At 49.0% G+C, this 14,085-nt stretch overlaps 1 protein-coding gene across 1 annotated transcript in view; it reads right to left on the bottom strand.

Annotated features, from left to right (window-relative positions):
* The window catches only part of LOC144948553 (mannosyl-oligosaccharide 1,2-alpha-mannosidase IB-like), a 448,029-nt gene that overhangs the window by 156,356 nt on the left and 277,588 nt on the right, over window positions 1-14,085 (bottom strand). The window lies entirely within an intron of this gene.

The raw sequence follows: 14,085 nt of genomic DNA, 5'->3' as shown, positions 1-14,085 counted from the left end.
GGTAGTGCTGGGTGGGATAGTGGTGGTGCTGGGTGGGATAGTGGTAGTGCTGGGTGGGATAGTGGTGGTGCTGGGTGGGATAGTGGTGGTGCTGGGTGGGATAGTGGTGGTGCTGGGTGGGATAGTGGTAGTGCTGGGTGGGATAATGGTGGTGCTGGGTGGGATAGTGGTAGTGCTGGGTGGGATAGTGGTGGTGCTGGGTGAGATAGTGGTAGTGCTGGGTGGGATAGTGGTGGTGCTGGGTGGGATAGTTGTAGTGCTGGGTGGGATAGTGGTGGTGCTGGGTGGGATAGTGGTGGTGATGGTTAGGATAGTGGTAGTGCTGGGTGGGATAGTGGTAGTGCTGGGTGGGATAGTGGTAGTGCTGGGTGGGATAGTGGTGGTGCTGGGTGGGATAGTGGTAGTGCTGGGTGGGATAGTGGTAGTGCTGGGTGGGATAGTGGTAGTGCTGGGTGGGATAGTGGTGGTGCTGGGTGGGATAGTGGTAGTGCTGGGTGGGATAGTGGTGGTGCTGGGTGGGATAGTGGAAGTGCTGGGTGGGATAGGGGTAGTGCTGGGTGGGATAGTGGTGGTGCTGGGTGGGATAGTGGTGGTGCTGGGTGGGATAGTGGTAGTGCTGGGTGGGATAGTGGTGGTGCTGGGTGGGATAGTGGTAGTGATGGGTGGGATAGTGGTAGTGCTGCATGGGATAGTGGTGGTGCTGGGTGGGATAGTGGTGGTGCTGGGTGGGATAGTGGTAGTGATGGGTGGGATAGTGGTAGTGCTGCATGGGATAGTGGTAGTGCTGGGTGGGATAGTGGTGGTGCTGGGTGAGATAGTGGTAGTGCTGGGTGGGATAGTGGTGGTGCTGGGTGGGATAGTCGTGGTGCTGCATGGGATAATGGTGGTGCTGGGTGGGATAATGGTAGTGCTGAGTGGGATAGTGGTGGTGCTGGGTGGGATACTGGTAGTGCTGGGTGGGATAGTGGTAGTGCTGCGTGGGATAGTGGTGGTGCTGGGTGGGATAGTGGTGGTGCTGGGTGGGATAGTGGTGGTGCTGGGTGGGATAGTGGTGGTGCTGGGTGGGATAGTGTTTTTGCAGGACCACCGCACACAGATGCTACGTTTTTTCCCAAACGTAAACAATTCGAAACTGCAGCATCTGACAAGCCACACAGGGCCACCCTGCGGACACCAACATTGGCCTGCGGACCACAACTTGGGTCCCAACCGCTCTGCATGTAGCGCTGGAGCTCTCACGACACTGGAGCGCGCTGGCGCGCACGTAACGTGGAGGACGTTCCCGCCGCGTGGCCCCATAGCCTCCGGTAAGGCAGCTGTCCGCGAAAACAATCTTTGTGGGTACTGAATGCACCTGCCTCCTGTTCATATATTTATTGAATCCAACAGCCCCCCCCCCTCCTGCTCTTTGAACAAGCTACGAATGGGCACACCGTTGCGATATAGCGTGGTGATGTTAAATTATTTATTTAAAGAAATAAACAAAAAAACCCCTGCAAGGCTTTTGATTTAAAGATATTGAACGAGCAGGTCGATAGTAAATAAATGTATAAACACGCGGCTGGAGGTGGGGGTCGATGAAGTAGAGAGAGCTATCACTTGTCATCAGATGCATCCGTTAATGTTTTGTGCTTCGCTTATTATACGACGTTTTCTTTTTTCGTTGTCACCAAACGTGTGTAACTTGAAACGTCACTCCAACAGACGACGCCTTCGTGGAATTCTTACAAACGAGTGAGACATCTGGGGATCTCGTCGCACGCCTTAATTAAATCCACGGGGGCAAAGATCTTAAATATAAATCTGCTCATTTACATGAGGAATTGTCGTTGTAAAAAAAAACAACCGCGGTAAATTAATTCATTACTCCACCTGTCATTAAATCGTGTAATTGATTTAACCTGATGCAGACGCAGAGCGACAACCACAATTTCACATTCAGGTGGTCAAGTCAGATGACCACTTCGCCCGGGAGGGTCCCTCAATGTTTAGTCGGAGGATTCCTCGTCCTGAGTCCGATCTGGCACGTCGCTGCTTGGCCCTGAAGAGGGCCCTTGGCGTGGCCTGTGGTGTTGTTGCTACTCTGGAGACGGGGAGATTGATGACCGAAGTTGACGGCATTCGTCGAGATTTTTTCACTTAACAGGGTGGGGGTCGCGTGAAGGACAGTTGGCGTATGTATCGTGGAAGTCTGGAAAATCACTCAGCAAGAAAGTATGTTTTAGATGCAAACGGAAGGGGGGCCTTGCGATCAATGCGACGTGGGGTTGCAACGGGCAAGAGGGCAGGACAAAGACACGTACATTTCAGTGGCACCCAAAGTTCAGTCGCTAAGTGGGAGAGCTGAGGCGAGATTGTGGAAGACTGTAAAATGAGACCTTGGAGTTTGGGGCTTTGCTGTGAAACGCTTGTGAGATCTGGAGCAATTTAAGTGATGGTCTCTCCTGTGGTTGCATCGTTGATCTTGGTCAAGATCATCTAGATCTTGAGTTATAGCTATGTCACGTAAATATATAAATGTGTCGTTAAACCCACCACCACCCGACACAGCCAACTAGTAAGGGTTGTCACGTAAACAGAACGTGGCCAATTCGTCACTAGTACAGCACGCCGGTGTTTTGGAGAGCCAAGGCACAACATTTACAATCTGAGTACGACGTTTCACCAGTAATTACAACTAGCTTCATCAGGCGACAGACAGATTTGTGGAGAAGTCCACTTACGAAAACCTACGTGTTAAACATTGCTTCCCTGCCACGGGTTAACTGATAATAAAAAAAAAATTGCCATGAAATTCCTAGCATCCTGCAAATGCACATTTTTTCAAAGGCAAAAGATTGTCTGTTTAGTTGCTTTTTTAAAGTCTCTACAGTCTCTTAATCTTAAAAGCTTTTTTTTTGTTAAAGTCCAGCTCTCTGACCTATGAAGCAACACAAACGCCTCACACCCGTCTCTTAATGTGAAAGTTGAGCTCTCTACTCTAGCAAAGTGGCTTATGTAATTCATAAAACCCATATCTGCAAACACAACACATCTCTTGACCTTCTCAGAACCTCCTGTATTATTCACATTGCCGCCTGAATACACAGTTCTCCACTCACTCTTCATTTCTTACTTCCAAACGCAAAGCAGCGGCAGCAAGCAGCAGCAAGCAGCAGCAGTAGTAGTAGTAGCAGCAGCAAGCAGCAAGCAGCAGCAACAGCAGCAGCAGCAGCAAGCAGCAGCAGCAGCAAGCAGCAGCAGCAGGAAGCAGCAGCAGCAAGCAGCAGCAAGCAGCAGCAAGCAGCAGCAACAAGCAACAGCAGCAGCAAGCAGCAGCAGCAAGCAGCAGCAACAGCAGCAGCAAGCAGCAGCAGCAAGCAGCAGCAGCAGCAGCAAGCAACAGCAGCAGCAAGCAGCAGCAGCAAGCAGCAGCAACAGCAGCAGCAGCAAGCAGCAAGCAACAGCAGCAGCAGCAGCAAGCAACAGCAGCAGCAAGCAGCAGCAGCAAGCAGCAGCAAGCAGCAGCAGCAGCAAGCAGCAAGCAGCAGCAGCAGCAGCAGCAAGCAACAGCAGCAGCAAGCAGCAGCAGCAAGCAGCAGCAAGCAACAGCAGCAGCAAGCAGCAGCAGCAAGCAGCAGCAACAGCAGCAGCAGCAAGCAGCAAGCAGCAGCAGCAGCAAGCAACAGCAGCAGCAAGCAGCAGCAGCAAGCAGCAGCAAGCAGCAGCAGCAGCAGCAGCAAGCAACAGCAGCAGCAAGCAGCAGCAGCAAGCAGCAGCAACATCAGCAGCAGCAAGCAGCAGCAGCAGCAGCAAGCAACAGCAGCAGCAAGCAGCAGCAGCAAGCAGCAGCAACAGCAGCAGCAGCAAGCAGCAGCAGCAGCAGCAAGCAGCAGCAGAAAGCAGCAGCAACAGCAGCAGCAGCAAGCAGCAGCAGCAGCAGCAAGCAACAGCAGCAAGCAACAGCAAGCAGCAAGCAGCAGCAACAGCAGCAGCAGCAAGCAGCAGCAGCAGCAAGCAGCAGCAGCAGGAAGCAGCAGCAGCAAGCAGCAGCAAGCAGCAGCAGCAAGCAACAGCAGCAGCAAGCAGCAGCAGCAGCAACAGCAGCAAGCAGCAGCAGTAACCCTCCCCCTAGCCGCTGCCAGGCCCCGGTGCCCAAGGCTGGCAATGCGCTCCCCGTCGTTAGTGTTGCAGTGGAAGAGAAGGCGGCCTCGTCTCCAGTGAAACACTCACAGCTCTCACCCCCGTCGTCACCCGGCACAGCCAATTAGCAAAGGGTTGTCACGTAAGCAAAAAAACGTGTCCGATTAGTTACTCCTTCGGGAGCAGCGGCATGTTGGAGAGTGAAACTCACGACATTCTTAGCTGATGAAGCTGGCTGTAATCACCAGCGAAACGTCGAACTCAAATTTGTAAATGCTGTCGGTTTTACACTCTAACACACTGGTGTGCTGAAGTAGTAACTAATCGGCACGTTTTCTTTCGGTGACAAACCTTATCAATTGGATGCGTCAGATGGTTGTGGATTTGACGACACATTCATATTTACGTGATCTAACTCAATAATAAGTCAGAATAATGATCTTTTAACTGAAGTTAGAATAAAGGATTGGGGAGTGGTTCAACCATGGCTAATTGTTCAGTTCGACGTGTCCGCGCGCCAACGATGATTATACGCTTATCGTTTTTTACTTTTCACTTTCCCTTTGCAATTTTTCATATCGTTGAGTTTTATTAATTGTAGTGGTGTGACTTGCAATGTGATGAGAAGCCGTGACCAAAAATAGATTTGGTGACAGTTTGCATAATGGCTAAACTGTAGAAAGTTCCACTGTACTTATAACAAACGAAAGGCAATCACCAGGAAAACAAAGCATGATAAAATGATCACTTCTACATTTTAAATATATATACAAAAAACCTGAGGCGGTCCCTTGTCCAGTTATCGGATGTACTAATAAAGTTAAATCTATCTGATGGGCCAAGGTTGTCCCGAACCATTTAGAATGCAAAATTAACTTAACAAAGAACCACACAAGCCAAAACTCCGAGTGGTTCGTTGACGATGTCAAACTTACGCACTTGCGCATCTGCTCTCTCCGCGCAGGTGCAACGGACGGCTTCACTCGGTGGCTGTCTGCCGAATTGGGCCCTCGATGCTGGGAGTCGATCTGCTTAAAAAGTGTGAAACCTCCCACGCCTACAACGGGGCTATTTTTCTGACGTCAGTGGTCACCTGTCCGAGACGTGCGGCTCGTTGACACGTGACGACGCGGTTTTTACTTCTACGTGACTTTACCGAAAGAACCAAGAAGATGAATCCCTGCAGTCACGAAAGCTTTAAATCGAAATTTACTGGACATTTTTGACAAAAGTAGCTCATCGTATTCCTCCAGCCTTGTTGAAGATTCTTTATGCTGACTCAAGGGGTCTACACGAGGCCTAGGATTCAAACCCAGCCTCACAACAGTGACTGCTCATTGGCTTTGACAGGGGCAAAGCTTTAACCCGAGTCCCCCGAGTGACCCAGGCGCATCTGGGCTCTTTGTACCTAAATATGTACGATTAAACAGCACACAATATGCTCTGAAGGGCATGCTGACATTTCTGGCATGAATTTATTTATTTCATTGTTACATTTGTATACATATATCTAAAGTTATGACCACGTATATCCCGCTTGATATTGGAGTCATGTATTCACAAGATGAAGAATCGTCCCTTCTGTAACAGCTGCTCAGTCACCACACACACGCACACACTCGGACATCGTCACTCCAGGGAAAGGCCCTGGAAGATGGGCCTGCATGCCCACTTCAATGAGTGTCAATGCAATAGGCCTCTGTCTAATCCAACACCAGAGGGCAACTAATGCTCCAATAAAGGGCAATTCAACTGCTTATCCCTCGCCTCATGCATTAAACACATCGATCCCATTACTCATAACTGAATAAAGCCAAATTATAATGAAACATCTAATGAATTATAAGACCGTTTTTTTCTTCTTTTTTTCGTACAGACGTCGAGAAGTGTGCACTCGCTTCGCACGTGAGAGACGTCGTCTCTCGCACGCGACTTTGCCACTTTGCCACTCACGTTCTCGGCTGTGCCCTGCTTGGCAGGCGCCTGTGATCACGGAGCCCGCCCGAGAGAGTCGCGCGCAACGTCGGTGACATTTCTCGTTTTCACGCGGCATCAACGCGAGCACAGCTCAACAAGTGGCTAAAGTTTTTTGTCAATTATTATTTATATTTGTTCTTCTTTCTTCCCCGGCGCGGTGCACGCGGCCTTTAGGAGAGGCTCGGGAAGGGGGGGGGGGGGCTCGTCAAGCGCATCTCCTCCAGGTCGATGTGGGTATTTTTTAAAAGGCTGCGGATGTGACGAGCTGACAGTGTTTTCCGCGCCGTGCCAACATGTCGGCGAGCGACGTGAGAAAAACCGAGCAAATGCTTCGCGTCTTAAATATGTAGCGTGTATTCATTGATCATTCATGCCCGGGCCAATTATTGCTCTGCGCCAGTTTTACCAAAGTCCCAGTACAGGTGTCTCTTATTGATACGACGTAATTCGCGAGAATGTGTCGTGGTACTCTGTGCGTACGACGGACTGCTCTCTTCTAAAGGAATACGAGATTTCCATCACTGACTCAGGGCTTCCACAAAACAAAGTTGACTATGCTGTGGTTTTTAACCGTACATACACACACACTTACAACAACAGCAGTCGTTACCACGAAAAACGAATTGGTAGTGCCCATTATGGTGCTTGCACCAAGATCGGTCCCCTTTGAGGTCACACGAAGCTTCAAAAGTTCACCGGCAGGAGGCATGGATGAACAAGATTGATGCACCACCTGCGCCCCCGGAGAATTTTACACTGTTGCTGCGTTTTAGCTGCCCTGCACTCTGCTCATTGTTGTGAGCGTCACTCCTCTGCCCTCCGCTACTGTTGGGGGTCGACTGCCTCCAACTGACCAGTAACGTCCTTTATGAGCCTCCTTCACGGAGGCCGATGTTGTCACCGCTGGTTCCAGTCAATGGCAAGTCCAATCAGCTCCAAATCCGCCCGGACTAAATCGGGCCATTTCTTCTCTAGCCTGTACTGTGTACGTTTAACCCCATTCATCCAACCAAACAGAATCTCTTTGAACGTGCAGTGGCAGGTCATGCGGGCTACATTACCCCAGCCAATGCATCCTTGCTTGCTGAAAAGAGCCCAATATAAGTAACAAAATACCTGCATGGGTCCTTTGTACCATTGAACACTCCACCCTTCAACTCTCCGTGAGTAATGAGATGGTTGCAATTAAGGTACCAGAATTCCCGTATCCGTGAAGATGTCTCACCTCAATAAAGGTGAGCTGCATTGTATTTTCATCAACTTCATAATGATGCGTGGAAGCTGCCCGACCCGGTCGCTTTCATACAAACCACCGGGTCTTTTCGATGACAGTTACGCCCTCCCCCTGATCTATTCCTGCGAAACAAGGAACCCCGTGTGCCAACACCTGTGCCAGCTTGAAACATTCAGGCTGGCCTGCCCACGACACATCCTGGGTGTAAGCAGGTAGAATAGTGCGAGGAGCTCAAAGATCCTGGAAGAATCTGGACAGAGTCCCACAAGCACAAACACGCATACACATACATATGTACAAAGACAAAGATTCTCCGTGTAGCCTTAACACACTTTTGGGGCAAGTGCTGTGAGCCAGCAGCTATGAAGGCTGGTATGGCACACAAAGGCATGGGTGGCGAACATTATGCCCGGCCGCCTTTGTCTCCCAGTGGCGATGTTTTTAACCTGCACCAGGTATTCATTTGAGGCTGAGTCGACCTAGGGGAGGCCCAGAACCAGATCAAATAATTGTCACTGGTGTTGGCCGTGAGCAGGAGTCAAACCCGGAAGGCCAGGCTTGTAGCGCAGCGCGCAAACCGCTACACTACTGCTCCCCACATGAGCAAACAAAGACACACACACAAACAGTGAAACCAACACACACAGGCTTGCAAGAACGTTACTTCTTACGTAATATGTCCACCATTCAGCTTAACAAAAGTTACCTTCACCATTCTGCACTTATTCTTTCGCATGGCAATGAATGTGACATTTGCAGCATTATAAGAGTGTGGATATCGAGGTTATGAAGCCAATCAATAGCCTCTGTGGAGGCTTGGTGGATGCCAGTGATATCGCCCAGGAATTGGCGGCGCGGGTAGTGTTGGCTCATGCGGCCGTCTGGAACGCTCTTCTTTCAGATAATAGGAAGCCACTGGAGCCTATGCACTTTTAAATCTAAATTGAAAACTCATTTAGGCAGAACTGCTTTTCGTGCTTAGTTTGTTGTCCTTCCCCTGCACCTCCGATTAGCGCGGTTAGCTGCGTATGTTAGCTGCGTATGTTAGCTGCGTACGTTAGCTGCGTACGGTGCGAAATAAGTTCAATGTATACATACATACAGGGGAGCCGCGCTTTGCGGTCGGATAGACCGGCGCCAATGCCGCTGTTCCATGGGCACGTGCATTTTCCACGAGGCTCACTCGCCTCCATTGCGAAGTGTGGTTCCGTAATAACATGATAAAACTAAATTTATAAAAATGTGTATATTTCACCGAAAGGTCTCAATGTTCGATCGAGATCTCGGGAGGCGTGGAGATAGAGCTCAAAGTCCCTCAAATGCGAGCCTGGACAGATCAGGGCATGGACAGGGGAGAGCCTAGACAAATCAGGGCCTGGACAGGGGAGAGCCTAGATAGGTCAGGGCCTGGATAGGTGAGAACCAGGACAGACAAGAACCTGGACAAGTGAGAGCCTGAACAAGTGAGAGCCTGAACAAGTGATAGCCTGAACAAGTGAGAGCCTGAACAAGTGAGAGCCTGAACAAGTGAGAGCCTGAACAAGTGAGAGCCTGAACAAGTGAGAGCCTGAACAAGTGAGAGCCTGAACAAGTGAGAGCCTGAACAAGTGAGAGCCTGAACAAGTGAGAGCCTGAACAAGTGAGAGCCTGAACAAGTGAGAGCCTGAACAAGTGAGAGCCTGAACAAGTGAGAGCCTGAACAAGTGAGAGCCTGAACAAGTGAGAGCCGTGACAGGTGAGAGCCTGGACAGGTGAGAGCTTTGAGCTGCTGCTTGAAGGCAGATGGTGCTTGGATGCCGCTGTGCAGCAGTGGGAGAGAGTTTTTGGATGACTGCCGGTGCAGCTACGGAGAAACGCCACTCGGCCAGGCACGTGCTCCGTATGACGTGGCATAGGGAGTCCTTTGTACTGCAGTGGATTGAAAAATGGCTGCAAGTTAAAGTGGATTTAATTTAATATTATTTTCCCATAGATGATTCTAGGGGCTGGGGATCACTACCCATGACCTTCACTGCCATCATACACTTGCTGGTGGGATGACCTGCAGCTGTTCTGATGGGAACAAAGGACCACAGAAGTCAGGACAGGTGGCAGAGGTGCCTGCAATCCAGCCACTTGGGAGGCAGGAAAGAGACACTCGCTGATGGGGAAAATTCGTTGGTGCTTGTAAGGATACAGTACAGCAAATGTTTCTGACATGCGGAGAATCAGGGCTTTCCTGCGCACTTCAGGCATATTGCCGATTGCAACAAATACTGACAAAGGAGTTGGGCCAGATGTCACGAGTGCATCGTGAGCCTCACCGATGTTAAAGTCAAACCAGAGGCCAGCGTTCATGAAGTTGATGATGCAATTTCAATTGCAAATAAAGCACAGACACGGAGAGTGCTTAAGCGCGCGCACAATGTGTGTGCGCACTTTACTTCACATGGACTTAACGTGCACACAGCTTGGCACAGGCGCTGTGGTCACGTCACAGCCACTGAGTGGCGAATGGCGGTTGTTGTTGTTGTTGTTTACTGCGGCGGTAACAGAGGTTAGTGCACTGCGCTACCAACCTGGTGAGTTCGATTCATGCTCACCGTCAATATGTCAATCGGTCCTGAGCCTTCCCATGGTCAACTTAGATGAGTTCCTAATGCGGGGTGTAAAATGTCGCCACTCGGGAGACAGAGGTGGTTGGGAACGGTGCTGGACACACCATCGCCTCGTACACCATGCCGGCCTTCGTTGGGGCTCGTGAGAAGCACTTGACTCAACAGCCTGAAAAGCCTATACGGGGGACCTTTGCCTTCACGTGTATACATCTGTTAGAGCGTGTGTGTGTGTGTGTCTCCGTGATATGTCTGAGTGTTTAAGTGCATGCGCACACGTATGTGTGTGCATGGGTCCATGCTAAGTTAGTTCTGAAATATGCAATTTTCAACTCATTTATTAAGCTGTTTGCTTGGGCATAAAATCTGATTTAAGACTGTATCATTGTTACCTTGCAGTGAGGTTTTGTTCTGTTTTGATTTACGGCTTGCATTACAGTTTCTCAAGAAAAATAAGCACACTGCAAAGTAATTTTAACCCAATCCATTTAAAACATTTTTTTTAACTCACCAAATAAATTACCAAAAGCGCAAACCTCACAGCGTGGCGGAAGGTGTGCCAACGAGGAAACGACCGCTTCATCATATCTCTCTCACGCCAATGCTTCGTTATTAGTTTCCAAGAGCAGCGAAAAACTCACGCGATCTATGGCTCACACGCGCCGATTCAAAAACGAGGTGGTCAGGTGACTTGGAGGACTGCGTCGCAGAACTGACCCAAAAACACTGCTAAGGTCATCAGTGTGCCGTACTTGGCCCTTCCCCTCTTCAACCATTATATATACGGAGTGGTAGCTCTTGTAATCTCTCATTTACTTGATACAGCTGTCGTGGCTGTGACGGTTCCACCTGAAGACGGAAGCTTGTGTTGCCTCCGAAACGTCGTGATTTTTTATTTTTATTTTATTTTACTTTTATTAATTTAAATTTAAATTTTTTACCTACGTGACTTTACCGAAAAATCCTAAGAATATAAGGTCATCACTTTGCTTTCGGGATTGAGCCGCAAAACGCGCTTGAACTCAGGTTCTGTCACGTCGTGGTGAGCGATGGTCTCGGCATGGTCAGCGGTCACTCCTGCGATTCTCGTGCTATGGGGAAGGGGGGGGCAGATCTGGTGAATCGCGTGAATATGAATGTGTCGTTAAGCCCGCCACCACCCGACACAGCCAATGAGTAAGGTTTGTCGCGTAAAACAAAATGTGCCAATTAGTTGCAAGTTCAGCACACCAGTGAGTTGGAGAGTAAACCCACAACACACAAGCGGCGTGCTGAGCTCGTAACTAATTGGCACGTTTTAGTTTACGTAACAAACCTTACTAATTGGCTGTGTAGGGTGGTGGCGGGTTTAACAACACATTTATATTTATGCAATCTAACCCAAAATAAACCTTAATGATGGATAATATTAGTCGTGAAAGCCTACTCCTACGTGTTAAACAGATCTGGTAGACCAAGCAGATTTAATCTTGTGCGACACCTAACCCTGCTGGGTCAAGAGGTATCCAGGAAATGGCGGTACAGCGAGTGGGTTCATAACCTGCCTTGGCAGACCTGTGCTGTTGTTGTTGTAGGCAGCAGTTTTCCTTGTCCGACTACTCGGGTTTCTTCCCACCAGGCAGAACACTCTCTAGAAAGGAAAGAGTTAACATTTTCCAATTCCAGAAACCCCAAGAAAAGTCTTGAGACTCAACGATGCTCTACTGGATAGATTACGGAACGTTTGCCGCGTTGCTTTTCACTCACTGCGGCATATTCTAGCCGCGGGGCCAAAAACAAGACTTTATTTTCTTTGTAACCAGCAGCCTGAACTGAACGTTCCTTTGGACGTGACCGTTGCATCTGCCTAGTATGATAGCACGTCCCACGCATTTGTATGTGAGGTGGGGGGTTGGGAGATGTGATGTCAGTGCGGTGCATGAACCCGACCCAACACTGTCGGATGCGGTTCGGTCATCAAGCAGATGGGCGCGGTGACGTCACCGCCCCATGGACACGTGGACGTATGCCAGTAATCTAGCCAGGCTGCCATGAATCCAGCCAGCAAAACTTTTTTCTAATCCACAAGGATATGATACGAAGTACAAGGCTTGCAGTAAGTGCTGCACACCTCTGGGTGAGAGGCCTATGAAGTGATACAGAAGTGCCACGGTGGTGAGATGTTAACTACCTCGCCTGGTATACAGGAGATCACGGGTTCGATCCAAACCCTGACACATGTATATTTGGAGTCTGCGCGTCTCTCTCCCCGTGGTTGCATGGATTTTTCTCCGGGTCCTCTGGGTTTTCCCTCCACATTTAGAATCAGTATTGGCTGCTGTACATTTCCACATCATGAGAGGCCACTACGTTTGCGCTACCATTGGCTGCCAGGTCGCTTCTGAAGAGGAGCTACAGAGCTCAGTGTGCCTTACCTGGTGAAATAAAAATAGTGAAATAGTTTTAATGGACTCCAGAAGTAGGTGATTGTTGTCATTTCCGAACAAGACGGGTTACGCTTGCCTCCCACCCCAGCAGTGTTCAGTCGGGCTGGGGGGGGGGGGCAGTTCTACGTGTGACCACGAAGTTCGTGAATAACAGCAATCCCCTCGTTATTCACGAACTTGCTATTCGCGATTTTGTTCTATCCACGAATCGCATTTGCAACTCTACACGAGAGAGAGAGAAAGAAAGTGATGAGATGAATTGATGACAGAGAAAGTGATGAGAGGGAGAGAGTGATGAGAAAGAGAGTGATGAGATGAAGTGATGAGACGAAGTGGTAAGAGAGAAAGTGATGAGAGAGAAAGTGATGAGAGAGAAAGTGATGAGAGATAAAGTGTTGAGAGAGAAAGTGATGATAGAGAAAGTGATGACAGAGAAAGTGATGAGAGAGAAAGTGATGCAAGATAAAGTGATGAGAAAGTGATGACATGAAGTGATAAGAGAGAAAGTGAAAAGAGTTAAAGTGATGACAGATAAAGTGATGAGATAAAGAGATGTGTTATTACGATACTTTTCATGTATTCAACAGCTTACTTACATAATAATTTAAGTAAAATTGATTAAAGAGATGAATTACCTTCATAGGCCAATATCAATATCTGCAAAATTTGCTGTTCGCGAGCATCATCTCCTGAACGCAATCCCTTGCGAATACTCCGAGGGATTATCACAACTGTATTACGAGGGAGGGGGGGGGGGCACGCGCACTGTAAGTGCGCTTGGCCCCCCTAACTATTCCAGGCTTTTAAAAAAAAACCCCAGGGCACTGCCACTCCATGCAATGCCCCATTTCAAGTGGAACGCGTTCTGTGAATATTGATTTGGCCATGCATTAGTCACTCTGCCAGTCGATGCATTACTCATGCCATATGGGCTGCATCTGCATTAATAACTTATACACAAGTGCAATTGGCTCCACGACAGCACTCCCCGCATTGCTCGTTTCCAGCACAATATAATGAAAGGGATATTCGCTGCCTCGTGTGTGTGTGTGAGCGAATACACGCGCGCGCACACAGCACGTACGTGAAATACAGTGGGAGTATCACCATAATGTGGATTGCTCACTTAAGCTGGCACATCACCCTGTCTCAAAGCACAAGAGTTATCATTTTCTCTCCCGCCAGATATGAATCTGTAAAAAACTGCAAACAGAACCATCTATTCACCGTAAAGTCTTAACACAAGACAATATAAAATAACTATCTTTAAAACGTGTACTGTGTTTTAATATATATTAGAACGATTGTCATTGTTTTTTTAATGTAAACGTTTAAGGTGTTTAAAATGGTTGGCAAGACCACCCCAAACACATTTGGCTTCTTCACATTACGACACACGAAACTCTGCTAAAATAAAACCAACACACCCAAAAGACCAACGTAAACACGCACACGTGTTGTGCGTGTGTGCGTACATCTCGGTCATCTCGGTCAGTCGACCCGTGGCACCTGGGTCTGCCCCGTGACCTCCTGCCAGCGGGCGTTCGACACTTCACGTGGCCTCAAGGTGCACATGGCCTGGCACAAGCGTCGTGGTGACGTCACCGCCACTTAGTGGCGAATGGCGGTTGTTGTTGTTGTGTACATCTCGCGTTCAATCTCACAGACTACGACCAAGGTGACGTTGCGAGCGCCTGTCAAGGCTGGCACGACGTGCGAGCGGGGGGGGGGG

Source organism: Lampetra fluviatilis, chromosome 50 (assembly GCF_964198595.1).
Source record: "Lampetra fluviatilis chromosome 50, kcLamFluv1.1, whole genome shotgun sequence".
Lineage (NCBI taxonomy): Eukaryota > Metazoa > Chordata > Hyperoartia > Petromyzontiformes > Petromyzontidae > Lampetra > Lampetra fluviatilis.
The sequence above is the reverse complement of the archived record's forward strand: the minus strand, read 5'-3'. Positions and strand labels throughout refer to the sequence as shown.